Raw genomic sequence first — 6,000 nt, forward strand, 5'->3', positions numbered from 1 at the left:
TTGACCCTCTCCACCTTCTAATATTCAGATTTATTGATTAAGTTGTCAAAGATTAATAAGGAAAACCTTCCACCTTCAAGATGAAAATATAATGTGATAAGCATAGGAGATAAAAATGTTTCTTTTTAACTTTCTCATTTTTAAAAAAGTTTATGCCCTCATTTAATAAGCATCTGTTTTGCCAGGCATTGTGCCAAATGATGGTGATTCAAAAGTGAATAGACCCAGAGCAAATACTTTCTGAAAAGGGACTTGTAGTATGGTGTAGGTGGCAAAAATTAATGAGATTAATACATAAGTAAATTTAAAGTTGAGCTGTTATAAAAATTACATTGAAGGCTTCATGATACTTGAAAAGATATGATGGAATTTCTACACTAATTAAAGAAGTTAGGAAAAGATATTCTAATGGAGATCCAAAGGATGAACTAGGGTGTGTTGGGGAAGGGAGGTCACAGCATGTTGGCAGAAAGAGCAGCATGTAGGAAGATCCTGTGTTGATGGAGTGGTAGGGAGTAGATATATTTTAGCAAAGTGAAAGGAAACAAATGGAATCACTTTGGTTGATAAAATTCAAACCGTATAGAGTCTTCCAATTCAAGCTAAGGATTTTGGTATTTATCTTAAAGATTATGAAAATGCTAATATGGCTTACTTAAGCAGATGTCCTGGTGGTATTGTATTTTTCATTTCAAAAAATAGTTCTGGTTCTAGTGAAAATCTGAAGAAAGAACAAGGTAAAGTCAAACATGGCTTGGAGGTCAATGTAGGAAACTATACCAATATTTGCATTCAATTCAATGTATGCATAGATCTCTTGGAGCTAACCCATGATAAAAGACCTGCTATTCTAGAGACTTAGGGCTGAGCATGGATCCTATTTGGGGCTGGATCCTAAGACTCTGAGATCACAAATTGAACTAAAACTAAGAGTCTGTGGCTCAACCGAGTTCACCACCCATGTGCCCCCATATAACTTTTTTTTTTTAAAGAGCTAAGTAGGACTATTAAGGGAATTGAAGTCTATTTTATCATGGAGGAAGGAAGTAGAGCAAATCATGGACTCTGAACTTTTTTTATACATGGTGTGATTTTTATACAAGAGTCTAAGATTGAAAACATGAGATTATCCTATCTTGCAAATACCCATTTATTTTATAAAGATTTTTTCTTAATACCCCTAGGATTAGGAAATGTATCTATATAGCTACACTTCTCAGATCTTTAATCCTCATCGATTTTGCATTTGTTTTTTATGGCTTAGAATTCTATCAGGAAGGGAAGGATGGACTTCAGTATTCATCTTGAATCCATAATAATGATGGTGATAGCAATAACAAATGAATAGCTAATATTTACTTTGTGTATACAATAAAAGAAACACTCCTGAGGAGTAGTATCTCAAAAAACAAATCTCTGAGGTAAATTTTATTATTATTATTATTATTATTATTATTCTAACCTAGAATATGAGGAAATTCAAGCTCAGAAAATTAACCCACATAAAATTATTTAGCTAATATTAAGAAGAAATTTAATTCAAGCCAGTATCTGTGTGATTCTAGAACCCATACTTCAAAATCATGCTTTCTCTTATTAGGAAGCAGGTAGGGAGGGGTTATTGTAAATGATGAGCAAAATTATTTTCTACATTGCCACTTTTCAGCCAACTAGTTTAAAGAGGTATTAAGCACAATAAACAACGGTTATTTGGGGGAGATAATAAAAACATGGAAAACAGAATTTTAATGAATATTGGCAGAATCATAGAAAAAATAGATATTCTAGATTAATACAGAGGTTGCTATTTTTTCAACTTCTTGTTCCAAATTGCCAGAAAATGTTTAAAACAATGGAGATAAATGTTAGTAAAATTCTTCCCTTTCTTTTCTTATAAGAGGGAAATAGGGTGTAATATTTTCCTTCTGTTTTCTCCATCCGTTCTCTAACTTAAAACTTTCTACAGAATATTTTGTTTCTCAATAAATAAATGAAAGGATTTCACCATCATTTAATTATCTTTTAAAAAGTTTTTCTGGCATATAGAAAGAAGTAATAAAAATGAAGCTAGGTTGTTCAGATAGTACAGTGATGATAGTAGAATATTTTAATATTTTTCCTAGAGTGCATTCAAGACACTGCAATTTCTCCTCATTATAACCAGAGTTGGAAGAGCTTATAATGGAAATTGAATACACTGTGTGAGTTTATAAAATATAATGTGAGGAGAATATGACATGCTTAGTTGTGAATATGAAGGACTAATTCTGCATTCAAAATTTTTTAAAATTTTTGAATAACTTATTTGATGTAGTCCAATTTTAGTAAGTTTTAACTATTTTTTCTTTATTTGATGCTGCCCTGTGTCTATGGTTAGTCTTAAAAGTTAGGTTTTACACAAAGAGTTAAAAAAATCTGAGTATATTATCTTTTTAACTTTCTACAAGTAAAAGTCTACTTAGATTAAAGAATATCAGTCTCATCCCTTTCCTCTTTTAATGATAGGCTCCAACCACTGGAAATATCTGAGCTATGTTCAAAGTTTATTTTAAGTTATGAAGCTAATGTGCAAGATAACGACACAGCTTATTTAATGCTGCAGAGAGTACATTCCTGTCACTGGAAAATTATATGTACAATACCTAGCATTTTATTAACATTCTGGTATATCTCCCAAAGAAGTTCATGATATGAAGACATAAAATTCTGTTTTTCCTAATCATACATCCTTAAGGCACTCTGAAAAGAAAAATAACATGCTAAAATTGTTTTGTTCTTTGTGGCTGTACTCAGGTTTAGGTTAAACCCAAGTCTGCATAATTTCCTTCACGGTTTGACAATTCTCCCTCTGCTTACTGCAAACCCAGTAAAGCTTTTCTGCAAGATAAAGTCTTGGTTTTGGGAAAGCAGTCGCAGAAGGCTCAAAACGACAATGAAATGAACAACGCTAACCTCGATTTGTTAATTGAGGTCATTGGTTAGCTTTAGAGAATACTGTATACACAATTAAGCAAGCATTTCACACTGTTCTTCCTTGTTAACTGGTTTTGAGATATTCTGCTAGACAGAAAATTGATAGGCATGGTAAACATGCTCTAGTTGCCTAATTAACTCAGGTAGTACAATTACTGGTGTTCAATATCTATCAACAAAGCAAAGGTGCTTTAAATGTCATATAAACACTAGAAATAAAGCACAAAGGGATTTGGCACAACTAGCCATCTGAATGAAAGTTGACTTCTTGTTAATCCTGTCTTGTAATGTAGAAAACTCAACTTAAGGAAAGAAAGACAGAAAGGAAAGGCCTTCTTTGATTTTAAATTGCTATTTCTGAGAGTTAGAGAGGCATTTTAGAGGGCATTCACTAGCTTTATGAAACTTCACATTAACCTGAAATGCTAAAATATTTCTCAAATAATTCAGCTTATATGATACCACTAGAATTTCTCCCTTTCCATAGTCTCTCCCACCTTGCTGAATAGGCTACCAGTAGGCTTCAAGAACCAATGATTCTATCCTATGGGATGCAATAATGTCTCTGCAAGGGTAAGTGTGTTGGTTCTTCATAGTAAACTTATACTCAGGTATAAGTTTTTGGAATGCTGTTTCCTTTTATTATTCATCAATTCTTATATGTAGTCTTCTTATTGTGCCTGCCATTAATCCATTTGGTCATTGAAACATTGATATATATATATATATATATATATATATATATATATATATATATCAGGGTTTTTTAAGATTTTATTTATTTATTCATAAGAGACACACACACAGAGAGAGAGAGGCAGAGACACAGGCAGAGGGAGAAGCAGGCTCCATGCCAGGAACCTGACGTGGGACTCCATCCTGGGTCTCCAGGATCATGCCCCGGGCTGAAGGCGATGCTAAACTGCTAAGCCACTGAGGCTGCCTGAAACTGATATTTTTTTAAATAATTATTTTGTTAGTATGGTAGTAGCATATGCTCTAAATACCTTTGCATGATAAATAATGTTCCAGTGTAATGGACTGACTGTAATGGACAGCCCTGTCTGACTCCTCCCTGTCTGGCTCCACTTCCCTTATTTCCAGGACAACCATTCATATAGTCCTATGACTCAGGGAAACCTAACTGTACTCTCAGTTCCAGGTGAAGAACATAAACGTGATTCCATCCCCCTTTCCAAAAGGCTAGTTCAATAACAGCCTCCTCACCCACAGAGCAATTCAGTCACCATTAAAGGCTCCTTGGATCTTTTGGGAAAGTTATTGAGTTTCCAGAGCTCTTTTTCTCTGACTATTGTGAAGGATAAATGTCAACACAGGAAATACTTGGATCATTTTGCAAGTGAAGAAAACAGCCAGAAGAAGGACACACAGAGATGAAGGCACATTTAGCAACAGTAGCACAGAGAAACCAGAACCATAGATTGAGTTGATCCTCAGGAAAGCCAAATTACCTCTAGACTTTATCATTTTTATGTCAGTGTGTATTGTGTTTTCTGTTACTTAGAATCATAGTACTTCAGCTGATAAATGAGAGAAAGCCCTATATCAAGAGTGATATTTATACTTGTTTTTTTTCATCTGTCACAATTTAGCATAAAATATACATTTTACTTTTTTAAAAATGAAGGCAATCTGCTTAATATATTATATAAAAGAATTTCTTAGTTTATTATTTTCATTACTTATATACATACCCATAGTTTATAAGCTAAATAGTACTAACATGCTTTTGGATATAATATTTTCTTTGAATTCTTTTAATTCAACCTATTATTTTCTAAGGACTTCTATTCCTGGTATTGATGTTCTATTCTCTTCCTTGTTCTGTTTAGTTTAGTATTTCTTTCTCAATAAATAAACATTTATCAAGTATCTGGTGATTCTTGGTTATTTGTTAATGTTTAAGATTAGGACACTGAAAGACCATTAAAAGTTTAAAAAACTCGACCTACTTTCATCAGGCAACTTCTGGTTTCCTTAGTTTCCTCCTCCATCACAAATATCTATCTGTATCTTGACTTCCTAAACTGGCTTCTCCTCCTGTGACCAAATGTCAGATTCGACTCTCTGCTGAAAGACTCCATCCTCAATTTGCTATGCAACTTATTGAAAATGTTACTCCCCACCAGTCACTCACTGTTCCTGGCTGTCAGTCCTTTGAAGCACTATTCTTTATTTAAAATTATATTACACGACGTTATGCACTTTTATGGTCTGTCTCTGCCTCTTTGTGTCTAAACTCCACGAGAGTGCAGATTATGTCCTGTACCAATGTGCATTGCCATATGATATAGTGCCTGGTGCATAATAGATTTTGATGAAGTATTCTTTGGTTGAATCGGTTCTGCGTCAGAACTGAATCAGTACTTAGTTCAATGTGTCCATTCTTAAAGTTAGATTGTTCTTTTAAAAAACTTTTTTTTGCAGAGGGAAGGGAGTAAGAGGAAAAATTCGACTCAACAGAAATTCCAGGGAAGACACTAGGTTTCAGACCTCTTAGGCTATTTATTCAATGTGTGCATAGCAGGCAGTGTTAATGATTGCACTAAAAGTCTCAAGAAAAGTCTCTTGGCATTTTTTGAAATTAATCTTGGTGTACATATCTTTGACTTTAGGTCCTCGATGATTGGGAAACTGAAATAATTCCCCCCTAAAAATACTGATCTGTTCAGTGAATCTGTCATTCTGTCAGATAAAGGACTTAGGGACTCTTCTTAACTTAGTCTAGAGAATTTTTTAAAGCAGTTCCTCTGGAAAAAGTGTTCAGTTTGCTTAAAGCTACACTTGGTAAATGATGCTCAACAAGGCAAATACTTAAAGTTCATCTAAATTATTCCATATGTTAATAGACAAACCATGAAGAAAGAGGAGGAGCACTCAGATTGCATTTTGAAGAAATATGGGGAAGTACACATCCTATGTATTGGGGAATTTAGTTACTAGGGATACATAATTAATATGGAAAACCTTTCCTCACAGGATAAACTCAATGTAAACAAATGCTTG

Source organism: Canis aureus, chromosome 2, assembly GCF_053574225.1.
Source record: "Canis aureus isolate CA01 chromosome 2, VMU_Caureus_v.1.0, whole genome shotgun sequence".
Lineage (NCBI taxonomy): Eukaryota > Metazoa > Chordata > Mammalia > Carnivora > Canidae > Canis > Canis aureus.